At 50.7% G+C, this 15,205-nt stretch overlaps 1 protein-coding gene across 1 annotated transcript in view; it reads right to left on the bottom strand.

The window, feature by feature from the left end:
* Positions 1–15,205, bottom strand: part of LOC136296102 (hydrocephalus-inducing protein homolog) — a 117,629-nt gene that overhangs the window by 61,467 nt on the left and 40,957 nt on the right.

The following is a 15,205-nucleotide window of genomic DNA, read 5'->3' as shown; positions in this document are numbered from 1 at the left end:
CATGGAACCATGATTTTGCCACTTGAGGAAACAGGACAAGAGGAGACCTGTCCATGCCCTGGTGACGTCCTTCCTTGACCCCTTTTCCAAAGCCCTTTCTGCTGTGGAGGTACAGGCACAGAATTCCCAAGGGTGAACTTGAATCCCTTCTGTCTGGCTCCAGCATTTTGGCCAGGGGCAGTAGGGCAGTGCCTGGTGGGAAGGAAGGGCCGAGCAGGTCAGCACCGGCAGGATGGAGACAAGAGCACCTGAACCAAATCATCTGCATATTCAACAGGGCAAAAAACCTGCTGATTTCTGCCTGCACACAGCTATGCAGTCGTGTTCCACAGAGGGAATGGGCTACCTGAAAGCATAACAGCACATTCTCCTGCGGGGAGGAAGAAATTCCTTTCTAGCAGGTCAGCTTTGGATAGGGCAGTTCTGGGGGATACAGTCATGCAGGCAGAGCAGCAAGAGAGGAGACCAAACACTGTGGCCTTACTGGGAACAAATGCAAACCTGAAAAGCAAAAGAAGGAACACAGCAATCCCTAAAAAAGGGAGATGACAAAGAGAATTTAAAGCGCCAGTAAAGCAGCAAGGAAGAATCATCAACTGATTACAGCAATCACCTCCCCGAAAGTGATGGAAACACAGACAGGTTGTGCCTGTTGACTGTGGGCTTCAAAGGCATTTTCCTCCTGGAGAAACCTTGCAATTCTTTAGGGGAATGGTCTCTCGCCTTTTGACCCTTCTGGAATTTCCTCCCTACATGTCCACACCTAATTGGCTGAATGCCAGGACCCTCCCAAAATAGGAGACTAGATAAGACCCCTGGATTTCTTTGTTCTCTCTCTTTCGGCCCCTGGACCCCTTTGAGGAATAAACGACTTGGAATAATCTGGGGGTAAGAACCTCTTTTGAAATCTTTTGTCCTGTCCCTTCGGAGATATTCCTCCAAAGCCTCTCCAGAGCTAGCCCCGGGAAGGGGGGCCGGGCCTGCGGGGGGAATATTTCAAAACATGACCAGCACTGACTCACAGTGTGGTTTCAGTATTAAAAGCCAACCTTGGCTCTCCAGGGGTTCTTGCTGCCTGTGCAGGCAAGCTGGGCTGCTGGGCATTCCCGCTTGCAGCCAGCAGGCCAAGTTCTGCTCTCTGGGATACACAGACACAGCAAACATGCATTTTCAACACATAGATATCAACCCCTGAGCACCAAAATGCTCTCAAAAAGTCTAAACCAGATGATTTTGACTCCCTCCTGTCTCTTCCCACCAGCCCACTCTTGGCACAAGCCTCATTTAAGAAAATGTTTCCCTGACTGAAATTCAAATGGTCTCAGTTTTCCCCTTTAGAGTCCAACACGACTGCTGACGTTTTTCAACTTTTTCCCTCTCAGCTCTCTTGGGAAACTGCAAAACAGGAGCACATGGCTTTGGATGTGCTGTGGTTCTCCAAAGGGAAAGCAGAGCACCATGCTGCTTTTGGAAAACCTGAGCAGAGCGGGATGAAGCTTAGCAGGAGCCTGAAGTGGCACCTAAAGGCCTCCTACTGCTTCTGCTACATCAATCTGATTCCAAGGCTGTTTCAGAACATTTCCTGCCGTGCCAGTGCCACTAATGATAGTGATTCCAGCAGAAAGCGTAGACGACTCAGCCCCTGAGCTTTGACTGTGAGCTGCACAAAGGGAGCCAAACAGGCTCATTTCCCCAGGCAAATGTCAAGGGACTGTGGAACGAGCCCAGGGGAGGGGATCTGATGCTTCCCCAGCTCAGCCCGTGGTGGGGACCTCACCTGCGCCTTGCGGGAGAAGCCTGGCAGCACCAAGTCCACAGACTCTCCTGGCTTCAGGTCCATTGACAGCGGCTCCAGCCCAAACACGGGGGCCGTACGTTCGGGCCTCTGGGAATCACGTTTGGCCTTGGGGCTACTGTGGGCTGAGGTGCTCTGGCCCTCCTTCCCAGCTGGCCTGTTACATTCCACCTTCCAGAAGAGCTGATGGAAGTGGTGGCCCCCATCTGTTAGTCTGAACTGACGAGCACAGGGAAGGAGGCTAGAAGAGAAACCAGAATGGAAAATAGTATGGGAGAAGCTATTGTCCTGGTCATCAGATTGCTCCCAATGAGGATTCTGAGCTGTTAATAGCTTGGAGACCGTCTTCATTTGCAGCTCTTAATGTGGACCGGGAACAGTGTCTGATAAGCTGCCCTTCTGATGTCGTTATTGCAAGGAGGAATATGTTTCTAATGGTAATGTAGCATTTTCCAGGCCAGGCTAACAGGATCTGGTGTTTTCCGCCAAAATGTGTGTTCTGGGGTGATTCATACTGTTACTGTATTTTGCATTAATCTGCACCCGAAACTGTTATTGAATCTTTGAGATCCTGCACCTGAGGCCCTTGTGTGCGGGGGTATGATTGCAGGCATTTTTAAAAGCCAGCGCGGAGGAAGTTTCTGGACGATCCCAGCAAGCTGCTAGAAATCATCTGTCTGCTCTAGGAGAGGAAACCAGGGGAGCAGGGGCTCTCTCGTTCATAGAAGCTTTGGTTTTGCACTGGTGGTCATTTGTAGAAACTTCATTTCGCAATCAGAAACTGTTTTGAAGTGAACTTTGCAAACTCTGCTGGCAACGGAAAAATGAGCAAGGTCCTGTGTAGAAGTGTACCTCACCTGGTAGGGTTTGCAGCCCCACAGTGGCAAGGAGGCTTCCATTTAAGGGAAGGATTTGGGTTTCATTCTTTGTTTCACTCATGAGGTAAAAACCAGAGGTTTTGATACCTTTTTTGGCCTTGTGCCAGGACGGACGCAGCCCTTGGATCTTTGAGACTGTGCCTCAAGCCCTGTTCCTATTTCTATTGGGCAGGATGCCAAGAATCCGGCCTGGATTGTTACATGCTTAAGAGAATAGACCAAGATCCTCAGGGCATTTTTGGGGTGTTGTAGCAAGTGCAAAGGTCCTCCTTGCACTCGGCACAGCTTTTTCTCTTTTTTCTGCATGGCTTCTTATTTTCACCTTAATTAAAACAGTTTTGCTTTTCAAACACCTCTGATCATGCTGCCTCGCTAATATTTTAGGCCATCCTGAGGCTGCCGGTCAAACCCAGAGGTGATGCACCTGAGAGGGCACCCTAACATTCTGGCCTCCCGCACAAGCATCAGTCCTGGGCAGGCAGGGCAGCAGCAGAGCCCACGAGCAGCGTGAGGAAGCGTTGGCAGCGGCACTGCAGGCCCCACACAAACCAGCAAGTTTCCATCTGCCTCTGGAACTGCTCTGCGGGCTCCTGCCTTCCCAGGGGGGTCGTCACCCTCCCGTCTCTTTGTTCCCAGGGCCCCTGCTTGCCTGGCAGGTGCCATTTTGGAAGGGAAGGGTGCGATGCCATCTTCCCTTGGTCCCGCAGCCACACGGAGGGCCCGCCTCATCCAGGCGCCATTTTGGGAACCTTTTGTTCTGGGGGAGCCTGCGAGATCATTACTTGACCAAGTGAGGACATAGATGTGTTAGAACTGAAGGCAATTCAGTGGCAATTGAGCAACTGGTTTCTCTTTCAGTGGTTTTTGAGGGTACCTAGCAACGCTCAACTGGCCATCACATGTCTCTAAAGGTATCTCTGCCTTCAGGGAAGGAGTCAGGGTCTTTGAACACTGAAGAAGATCGTGCCTGAAGGACTACAGCAAAACTGCTCCTTGTTGAGACAGAAGGAGAGGTGGGAGTGGGAGATCTCCTACCTGAATTGGTATCCCAAGTTGAGCTCCGGGGCAAGTGGTTTGTCTGTGACAATTGTGGTGCCAGTGCCAAAAGCCAGGAGGGTGGAGGTGGTCCAAAGTCTGTTCCCAATGAACAGCTGGAGAGCATCAGCAAAAACCCCAGTGTCATCCAGGGTTGCTGTGACAGTCACATGAACATCACCCCTGGCGGGGATCACTCCTTCCCTGGGTTCAATAACATAGCAGTGAGGTTTACAAGCCTGTAAGACACGCATAATGTGCATTTAGGATGGAAACCATACACCCTGGTCTCTTATGGGGTGTAAGAAAAGGAGAAGACTAAAGAGGGGAGGATAAAAATCCTAAAGGCCTAATTTCCCTAAATTTAAGCTGCAGTATTGGGGAACAGCAGAGCTTACACAACCTGTATTTTCCCCTCCTTTAACAGACTCTCACCTAATTAACCCAGTTTTGCCCAACCCAAGGGACGCTTATCCTCAGGAGAGTGTTCCTTCCCCAGTCCTTCTCTGGAGTGTGTGCCAAGGAAAGCTGCTTTCTCTCTCCTGGCTTCTCACAAAGGCTCAGGGCCAGAGGAAGTCATGACGGCTCAAATCCCACTCCAGAAACCACACAGCTGGAGGACACTGCTGAGAGCCTGAAGAATATCTCCGCAAAACCAGTTGAGCAAAACCCCAACACCAAACTATCCTTTCCCAAGAGGCCCTCAATGCTTTTCAACGTCCCCTAAAGGACCGAGGCCCTCACTTCCCACTGATCATCCGCTGTAGAGAGGTGCCCCAGGGCCTTCTGCTTTGGAAAAGTCACCTCTAAATGGTTATGGCAGAGCAGGAAAGAAGGAAGCAGAGGGAAAACTGGATGACATGTGCTCAGTGGGCATGGCCCACTCTTCCTAAGAACTCGTGTCCTCTGGTTTCTCATGGGCTTCACAGATTGGCCAAGAGAGCTGGAAGCTGCCCAAAGGAGGGAGGAAAGGCCCCGCACCAGCACAGCTGTACAGACACAGCTCTGCAGGTCCAGCCCTGGAACGAGCACGTGAAGCCCATCCTTTACACACCAGGCCCACCCAGCCAAGGTGCATTGCTCCCTGAAGAGGTGGAAGGCAGAATTTCATTGTGTAGTTCGAGAAAGCTGTCCTGGAAAAATCCCTCACTTTAAGGTTACATTTATCCCCCAAACTGCAGGAAAAGCAGCAAGAGGAAAAATCATGCCCCTCCTCCTTGGCTCAGGAGGCTGTGGCTGGACTTTCCCACATGGCCTGATGCTTTATCCACAGACACAAACAAGTCCACAGGATCAGGTTTTAACCAGCTCCAAGTTCAACACACCCAGCATGGAGAAGAACAGACCTCAAGCCCCTCAGAGATCTCCCCCTCCAGCAGACATCCCACCCAGCCCCAGGCCCAGCCTACAAGCCCTTCCTGGCTGCAGCAGCCCTGCTCTCCCTGCCAGGGGAGCAGCCCCAGCTCCTCTGCCCTATGCAGCCTTCACATATTAAACAGCCATTCTCTGCAGCCGGTCCCCAAAGATGCTCTTCAAAGGCACAGAGACCACAGGCTGGGGGGGTGCACAACCCCCACACATGTCTTTGTGTGGACAGCCCAACTGGCCTGACCCACAGCAGGTGTGAAAATTGCCTCCCCACCAGCAGTCTGAGGACAGACCTCACACCCTCTTCTCTACCATGAACAGCAGTTTGGCACAAAGCAAATGTAGATGGCACAGGGAAAGCACAGGGAAACCCATGCTCTCCGAGGAGCAAAGGACCACAGGTTTCTCTTGATCTCAGAGCTCAAAAACCGTGACACACACAGCTAAAGACCTTCCATAAAATTATGGGAGAACTCGTCAACACAATCCAGACGAATTTCTGCTCCAACATCTCTGCACCTGATTTCACTGAGGAGTGCCCCAGCTAAAACCACTCCAGAGCCAGGTTCCTTTTGCCTCACCCAGATGGAATCTTGGAATATCTCGCTTCCTCTCACACAGGCCGATGCATATAAAAACCACGTCATGGCAGCTTGTAATGTCAACCAGTCAATTTCCCTGGAAAACGGCCCCACAGATACTTACAATCTCTAGCCTGAAGTCTAAATCGACGAGACCTTCGTTGAAGAGGCCAAAAGCTTGTGAATTAGGCCTTAGCACTGGGATCCTGCCGAACTCTATCAGCCTTGGACTTATGTAGACTGCTGACAGCCGTCCAAGGCTCTGTAGTTCTGTTCTCTGTTACAGAAAGCAGGCAAGAAAGATTTAAAAAAAAAAAAAAAATCAAACCCGAACAGGGAAACCTAAAAAAGCTTAAACAGCTCAACCCAGCTCAAGTTATTTCTTTAGGGACAGCTACCATTCTCCAGCTGAATTCCTGGGATTTTGGGGGGAAAAAATAAACTTATGTATTCACCTCCAAATTGAAAAGGATTAAGTAAAGAGAAACTTTCAAACTACAAATTATTGGTCCAAAGGTAGAAGCTTTGCAAGAAATCTCTAGTTAAGATCAGGCTGACAGTTAAACAACTGGTTCTTCGGGTGGGGAGAAACTCTTCTCTTTAGGTAAGCAATCTGATAGTTGAAAGCAAGTGCTCAGTCAAACTTCAGGCTCCCTGGCACAGCCTGCACTGCCTGTCCTCCCTGTTGACTGGTTTACATGCAGTGCCACAATGGCCCAGGTTCAGATGTTTGGTGCCATCCAGGGAATTTGGCATCACCATTTCCATGTTTTAATGTAAGCTTAAATCCTTGCAACTACTCTTCAGATGCCAGCTTTCCTTTCTTTTACAGAAAGCCCAAGGTTCCCAGAAATCTTCTGACATCCTCTTTTGTGCTGAGAGGTAACATTTTAAATAGATGTTTCCAAAGTTAAGAGCATTTTAAAGAGTAATTAAAATGATCCTCAATTCCAGCTTAGATGAACTACCTTCTGGGTCAGACACTGACATTGCCACCTATAAGGCACGAGCTGTTTATGCCACCTGCCCCTGCTGTCCTTCTCCACAGCAGCCTGTGCCTCTTTTCCCCGGAAGAATCCCCGCACACTGTGCACCCTGCCAGGACCAGTTGCACGAAGGCACACACCTCCCCTTGCACTCACCAGTGGGTTTCTTGCATCCCCAAACACGCCGGTACAAACACTGGTGCAACGCTTGCCCAATCTTTGGATTTCAACTGTAACTGGAATCTCTGCAGCGCTCCGAGGCTGGAGAATCCCACAGGGTCTGGGGCTGGAGTAGAGCACAGGAGAGTCCTCCTCGGGTTCCTAGAAGGGACAGAATCAAATCCAGCTTCAGAGGGACCTCTGAAGAAACTTCAAACTCCTTAACATCCATCCCAACAGCAAGTTACACACATTTTTAAAAATCCCCAGGACAAAGGTAAAAGGCACAAACAAGATCCAAGAATTGTAGGCTTAGCATTCTCAGGGGGTTCTGCAAGGAGGCTGCCAGCACAAGCACTGGTGTCTGTGGATGCAGCAGCTTTTCACAACCCTCAAAGATCTCCCACAAGAAAACACCCTGAAGACTAGAACGTAAGCCCTTTCCTCAAGAGATTAAACTGCATCCTAAAGCTAACATTCAGGTAGGATCCTGTTCTCAGCAGATCTTTAAGACTGAATAGGAACCGGCAAGGTCTTATCCAAACCCTCTTCCCCCCTAATAATCTCCACAATAATATTTCAGAGGAGGAGGTGGATGCGATGCCAAACCTGGGGAATAAGCCCGTAGCAGCCAGGAAGGTGGGTGTTATTCCAAATGAAGAACTTCCTCACGAACGGGGCCTTCAGGTCGCACTCATGGAACCCCCGGTTTTGGGGGTACACTTGCAGCTCAGGAATGAAACATTTGGGCAAAGAGATGACCCCAAGGGAATCAGAGATACTGAGAGAATGGAGAACGTTTACCCCCAAAGATTGTGAAATGGAGCACAACACCTTTGTCACTGTCAAATACACATTTAACAGCCCTACGGTGAAAAATTGCCTTCAAAGTCTTCCCACTCAAACATGTCTTGTCGAGGAGGGGCAAAACCTGAGAGGCAGCACCCAGAGGCTGCCAAGTGCCCCAGGCAGAGCACTTGGTCCCACAGCTGCCTCAGCCCCTCCTTCACCCAAGAAGGTTTGCAAGAACTCCTGGAACAGTCCCAGTGATCCATGAGCTCTGGGGGAGCCTTCCCAACAGGGATCAGTGCTCAGTAAGGCTCCAGGAACACACGACTCTAGTGTCTCAGTAAAAAGGACTCCCTTCTCTCCCATGGTGCTGTTACCCTGCCTGAGAACTCAGCTGTTTGCCCCAGCCTTGGAGGGCATGAGACATCACCTGCCCCACAGAGTGGGAGATCACTCCCTCCCAGTTCCTACAACTCCCCTGGTCCTTCACTCCACAGGTCCAAATACTGACTGTCCCCAATGGCACTTGCTTTTCAAACATGGCAGCCCAGGCACTGACGAGATGGCTCTGCCTGGGAGTGGGAACAGCACCAGGGAATTGCATCCCTCTTGTCATTAAACTGACACCTAGAGCAGCACAGCAGGATGGAATTCTGCTGGAGCAAGAACAACTTTTGCTTTAAGCCTGAGAACATCAAAGCTCAAAACAGGAAGCAGAGAGAAGGGGAAAAAGTAGAGCTGACCTGCCACATCAAGGACTGATTTCCCCTCTGAAGATCCTGCCCTCACCTCTCTTGCTGTGAGCCACTTCCCCACTGTCACGTGCCCTCGTTAACAGAACCAGACCCTGACCCTCAGCAGACTGCTTGGTGTGCCCCAAGCCAACGCGGGCTGGTTGCAACCCAGCACAACTCCACCTCTTGCAGGAAGAAGGCGAGGAGGCCCTTGGGAAATTTGCTTCACCTCAAGCACCAGGTCAATAAATGATATCATTCCTGGTCCCTTTAGAAAACGACCCAGGACCACGCTGGGCTGTCAGCAGGGCTGCTTTTCACCACAGGCTGCTTTTCAAGCACTGCTGTTCTCATGTCCAGCTGGGCAGAACATGAGGTCATTAAACAACACGTCTCCTTGGGAGCTGCAGCCAGCACGTCCTGTGCAAGGCAGTGCGCTGGGGGAGGCCAGGGAAGTGCTGGTACCTGGCCTTGATGATCAGTGATGCCACTCCCTTGCCAAACCACTCCAGGTCCACCAGCAATTTCCGGTTGTATTCCGTCACAGTGTTGGAACACAGGGTCACCTGGTGGAAGAGAAGAGCAGTAAATTCTTCTTTACAAAAGCTCATGACTCACGTGTGATGTCCTCCAGTTTTTGTGGTAAGAAAAGGGAGGATTTTGCCTTAATTCTTCTGCCGCTCCACGTGTAGAGCAGTCTCTAAGAGTGACAAAAGCCTTCTGGCAAATACCAGATTTGTTAAGCACACCTTGCTATCAGGGCATAGGTCAGCTAAATTAAAACATTAGACTAAAGCTCTGTGCAGCACTGTGTTCAAATTAAGGGGCAAATTTTCATCTGACTACAATGACATAAATGCAGTGGAAATCTGCTGACTTGAACAGAATGAGTTCAGCTTTACAGCAGGAAGCTGAAGACAAAGCGTGGGCCAGCAGGTGCTGGGCAGTTCATGGCCGCAGAGTTTTTTGCCTTCACTGGAGATCCCTGCAGTGAACACAAATCATTCTACTCCCCAGGACAGGAGAAATGAGACCAAGAAGAAAAGCAAACTGCTTTATATAATGACATCTCTCCAACAGCCACCTTTGGTCCTCGTCCGTCCTCTGCCCACTTGCAATCAAAGACATTGCTCTCAAAAACACCAAAATGCCTTCAGTACTTGACCATTATGGGACATGATTTCAGCTTGTGATTTTGGAAACAAATCAGTGCTCCTTCAGGAACGTCCCGAGTAACCCAGCTCACAGAGGCCCCACGCCAGTGCAGATCCTCGCTCACACGATGATCAGAGCTGGCATCAGAGCTAAAGCCCTCCCACACTCCCGTGAAGCTTCAGACCCGCTGCTGAAGTGTGTGTGGCTGGACTCTTCCCATACCTCGATATCCTGGTGTTCCTGGGATTGGAGGGTCCTTTCGCTGGGGTTCAGTGTAAACTCCCTTGGCTTCACAGAAAAATGAATTCCCTCCCTCCAGGAGGGCTCACTGTCGCTGAGTATTTGCTCAAAGCTACTAACAGCAGGCTGAGTGCCATCGTCCGACACCTGCGAGGTGTTAGTGAGGCGACAGGTCTTGGTGTAGGGAAAGCCTAGGAAAAGGACACAAATATCCATTTAGGCACCAGTTATGTCGTGACTCCCGGTGGGAATACCCTGGTAGCATGAAAGCGTGATTGGAGTTTAGCTCTTTATTATCTGAACTACAGATTACTGAGAAGCTGCAAGAGGAATTAGTCGTCACTTAGTTCCCTTTAACACTGATTCCAGACTGTAGCCTTGAAAATGCCTGCTCTTAGCCCTGCTCAACACTGCAAGCTTCTCTCTTTCTGATGGGGAGAAGCTCCCTCACCTGCCCCAAACCAGCACCAGTTATTTCTCCCTGATGACTGTGCACCCAGACCAAGCATTTCCTCTGAAAATTCAAACTGTAAAATTCCCTGTTAAGTCTGCCAACACTCCTACCCTTTTCAAGATACATAAAGAGTGAGTCGCCATTGAGAAGAAGCTACAGCAGAAGAAAGTGAGGATGGAATCAGGAACTAGAACGTGATGCAAAGCACCCTAATGCAGTTTCTCTCTGCAGAATTCTTAAGGCGTCTTTTGGTTTGGGCCAAACAGACTGGGCATGTGACAGCTCAGAGCCCACTCAGCTGGAGGCAAACCCGAGCCTTGACCCAACAAGCGGGGACATCGCACCCATACTACTCACTGTGATTGCTGCCTGCAAGGGTTTACCCCACCTTAACTCTGAGATTTGCTTTCCATATTGGAAAGCCAGAGATAGTGCCACGCATGGTGGGGATGTCCTGCAGAGCCCGGACACCAGCCACAACCCGCTCTGCAGTGGACTGGCTGGCCAGCTCTGTGGGGAGGAGACTTCTCCCCAGGCCTGCTCACCAAGAGTCATTTGAACACAGGTGGGGGAAAAAAACAACTGCAGGCGCAGCCCAGAGCTTCTCTGTGCCCATCAACAGTAATCACTGCCGGCTCCAGCAGTGACTCCAGCAGGGAGGCAAGAGAAGCACAAAAGGGACAAACACAGATGTCAAAACCTCAAATGAGACTGAGGTCACCACATGCAGACAACAGTCAACAACAGTTAAAAAGAAGCAAAGATACAACAGCTGCCTTCAGCTGAAGAGACCTTAGGAATGCGTTTCTACCTGTTGCCTTTCTTGTTTCATTTATTCAAAAGGCAACTTAACCAGTGCCTCAGTGGTGATGCAGGGTGGCGAAGAAGCAGATCAGGAGAGGCAATTAGTTTTCTTAAAACGTTCAACAACTTCATTGTTATGAGTTTAGGTTTCGTAGTGAATTTTGGCCTCAGTCTGGGAAGGGAAATACAGGGGGTTTGGGGTGGTCTCGGCTGTGCGGGTGGGCTTTTCCATCCGGGGCTCTTTGGGAGCTGTGCCGTGATGCCGCGGGCGGTTGTGAAGTCGGAGCCGAGGTTTGCAGGGGGCAGACCTTTCCGTCCTTCCGCCGGGGCTCGGGAAGGTCGGCAGCGTGCTGCTGCGGGACGTCGTGCGCTTGACGCCGGGCTCAGCACCGTGATCGAACCTGCCCGCCGTCCCCGCTTCTGCCTGCTCCCGATTGCCAGTGCCCACATCTCCTGCTGCCCGTAGTTTGCAAAAGCAGCGATTTCCTCCTTCCCTCCCTGCCCGTGCCGGCTGGGAGGGAAATCACTGCCCTGCCAGAGCCCACCGCTCCTCCAGCCTGTGATCATAACCACACCAAAGGGGAAAACAGGACTCGGCGGGTTGGAAACTTCTGGCATTGCGTTGTTGTCTGTGCTGTCCGGATATACTCTAGTAACGAACTGCTATTCCTTTTCCATATTTTTGCCTGGAAGCCCTGTAATTTCAAAGGTACAGTAATTTGGAGAGAGGAGGGTCATCATTCCATTCCGTGAAGATTGCCACCTTCCTTGGCAGAATCTGTCTTTTAAACCAGGACAGAGACACCAGAAAATACTTGCTCCTATTTGATCCCACAATGGCAAAATGCTACCTGAGGCACCTGCAGTTCACACGCTGAAGAGGCTGTTGTGGCAGAACATGAGCAGTGCTGGATGCTTTTACGTTCAAGTGCTCCATTTTGGAGCACACAGATCCCTCCCGCTGTGTCCCAGCGCAGGGAACACTCACCAAAGGAGATGTCACCGAAGTCGAGCTCATCGGTGTCGAAGTGTAAAGTCGGCCCGACGACACACCCCCTGCGATGACAGGGACACAGGAGGAAATGGCTGCGTTAAAGGGAATTGCAAAGCCTCCGGCTGTCGTGGCTTGGGGGCACAAAACCTGGTGTCAGGGGCATCGTGGGTTTCAAATCAACACACCACCATGTGCTCAGCACAGTGTCCATGTGCACAGGAGGCAGCTAAAGCCAAGAGGCCAGCAGCCCACAGCCACTGATGGGGCTTTGGACGCAGGGCAGGCAGGAAAAGCCCCCAAGTTGCCGGTGGTCCCATGAGGGACCCTGAACACCCACCCAGACCTGTCTCCGTGCCTCAGTTTCCCCATCTGTAATGGGATGGACATAAAGGTGTCCCCACAAACTTCTGTAACCAGCCTTTCCAGCCACAGGTTCCCTGCTTTGCTACTTGGCTGTAACTGGTCTTCCAATGGAGGAGCTTTCTCAGGAGATTTTGACCCACACAATCATTACAGACAGAGTTTTGAGACATGAAGCCAGGGGAGCCCCAAACATCCTCCAAAAAGAGCATTAACAGTTCTACACAGTGGACAGATGAATCCTAGAGGAAAGGACCAGCTTGTCACTAGTGCACCAGCTGGCACAGCCAGGAGCAATAGCTTAAACAACCAAACATGGGTGTCCTGAATCTACCACACCTCCTCCCCTGGCCTTGAACTCAGCAGACAGGCACTAAAAGTCACCAACATCCACTGAAGGCAGCACTTGAAGCTGCCCAACACGAGTTTATTTCATGGTTGACGCCAATTAATGCGCACCCTGCCTTTTGGTTAAAAGTCAAGGACCAGTGAACTGTGTCTTCTACTGTGTTCACAGGATTGTCCCTGGCTCCGCTCTACACATCTCAACAAGAGACACCTTCTCTTGCTCAAGGAGAAAGCTGCTTATGGAATAACATCCCACGCATGACCAGTTTGGGGAAGGACAGAGGAGAATCAATTATTTGATGGTGAAAGGTTCCCTCTTGATTTCCAAAATAAAAATAGCAGCACTTTTTCTCCAAAAGCAAAGCCAGTGTAGTTGTTTCTCTACTATGGGCAGACCTAGTCAACACTGTTCTCCTGCTAAGTAATAAGTTTCATGTTCTTTTTAATCCATCTCCCTTATCTTATTGGTATAATCAACTGCAGATTGCTTTCATTTCTTTATTGCCCTGATCCAGTGCCTCCCAACAGCAGCAGCCTAGCTCCAAAGCTCCAGAGCAGCCAGCATCAGCTTTCCTGCTTACACTACGTTATCCTACCAGCACACGCCTCAGGCTAGCAGGGACAAGCCCTCATGCTGCTGTGGTCCTGAGGACTGAGCTCTGCCTCCCCCATCATCACCCCTTCTCCCTTCTGCAGGGCCAGGATTATGGGATGAAGCCCATGTCCTTGGGACGGTTCCTGCTGCACAGTTCCCTGTCTCCCACATCAGCCTTTTCCTGGCTGTGGAAAGGAGGTAGCAGAGCACTCTGCACAGGAGCTCGGAGCACAGCCTGCCTCCATGCATGGCCATGAGAAGTGAGGGGAGGCTGCTGCTGCCCGTTTGGGATGGATTATTAACAGAAGTTTTTCAAAACACTGCTGCTGGTGGAGAATCACCCAGGCTGGCCCATCTCCAAAGCCCTGGGGGCCTTGCTGGGTGCTCAGGGGGGACATCCCAGAGCAGCTACTGCCCAAAGCTGATCCATGCCACTGCCTGCCATGGCCCAAGGCAGAGGGACATCCCTGCAGGGAGGAGTCATTCCAGCTCCCGGGTACCACACAGGGCAGCAGGCACCCCCACACTAAGGCAATGCCAGGATCAGAGCAGAGATTAAGACCTCAGGAAACATCTTTTTTCTCTGCCCGACCCCAAAATGAGGTAGGTGGGGGATGTCCCAGAGACAGCTACAGATGTGCCCACCCAGAGTAAGCTCCCAGAGTCCTTACTCGATGGTCAGGATCACAGGCGTAGGAGATCCAGCCACACGGAACTGGAATGGTTCCTCAAACCGCCCCAACACGGCGGCATCCAAGGAGATCTGAATAGTCTGGATCCCACCTGCTGCAATGAGGCCCTCCTCGGGTACAAACTTGAAGCAGCAGCCCACTTCCGTGTTTGAAGGGATATAGGTGAAGGGAGCATCAAGAACTCCTTTGTTCATCAGTTTCACCTGCAGCAGCAAGAAAACAAAATGCAAGTACACGTGAAATCTTCCCTTCTTGGGAGTCATTTTCTAATGGCGCAATTAACACCCAGAAAAGGCAGAAGATGCTTTGTGCTGCTGGACGGCAGAAGTCAAAAAAAATACAACAGGACAAGTTCTGCCTTTGGGTTTTCATGCGAAGCTCACATAACTCCACATAACTGGAGTCACCCTGGGGTTACCCCACGGACACAGAGCAGTCCACCTCTGGTCAGTAGCACCAAGCTCATTCAGACCTGGCCCTGAGAGCAACGTGGGGTGATTGCAGCTGCGTAGTGAATCACCACAGAGCTGCTGCTGCCCCAGTCAGCGCAGCTCCAGCAGTACCGTATCTACGCATTTACCTTTTCCCATACCGTGAAAACAATACACTGAGAAGGAGGCATCAACATCAAAATGTACAGACAGCGCCATCTTTTGGTAAGAAAACTCAACGTGTCTTTCCCTTCCACAACCAAACTTCTGAAAGTGTCTGGCATGATGTAGTGCCTCGTTTTCTGCCTCTTTCAGTTGCTCTCTCTTTTTTTTTTGCAAACTTGACCCCCAACAGGGGGGAGGCAAATAGGTAGAAAAATCTTTTGCTTTATTCCCAGGAACACTTTTCTCTTTGTAGAGCCAGAGATGCACCAAGCCTGAAGTGTGGTGAGGGATTGGACAGCAAGGGAAAGAATCCTCAAGCCCTTTGCAAGGGCCTGCACTGAGCCAGGAGGCTGGATGGCTTTCCTGTGACTTCCAGGAATGAGCAGGAGACACTTGACTAAAAATTGTTTGCGGTGGACTGAAGCTCAAATGTAGCCAGTTTGTCCCAGCCGCTTCTGAAGAGCCCAGTACAAAGGTGCCTTGTGTCTGGTGCTGCCACAAAAGCCTCTGAACAGCTTTTTGACCCAGCGTTGGGTCAAAAGGGGTTGTTTTGCAGGAAGCCTCCCAGCTGATCCCTATGGAAGGCTGCCCAAAAGAAGGGACTGGGGCTTCATGAACAACAGACACATTTTTCTGGACCCC

Source organism: Chamaea fasciata, unplaced genomic scaffold, assembly GCF_029207755.1.
Source record: "Chamaea fasciata isolate MVZ Bird 193981 ecotype frontalis unplaced genomic scaffold, bChaFas1.0.hap1 SCAF_12, whole genome shotgun sequence".
Classification (NCBI taxonomy): Eukaryota; Metazoa; Chordata; class Aves; order Passeriformes; family Sylviidae; genus Chamaea; species Chamaea fasciata.
The sequence above is the reverse complement of the archived record's forward strand: the minus strand, read 5'-3'. Positions and strand labels throughout refer to the sequence as shown.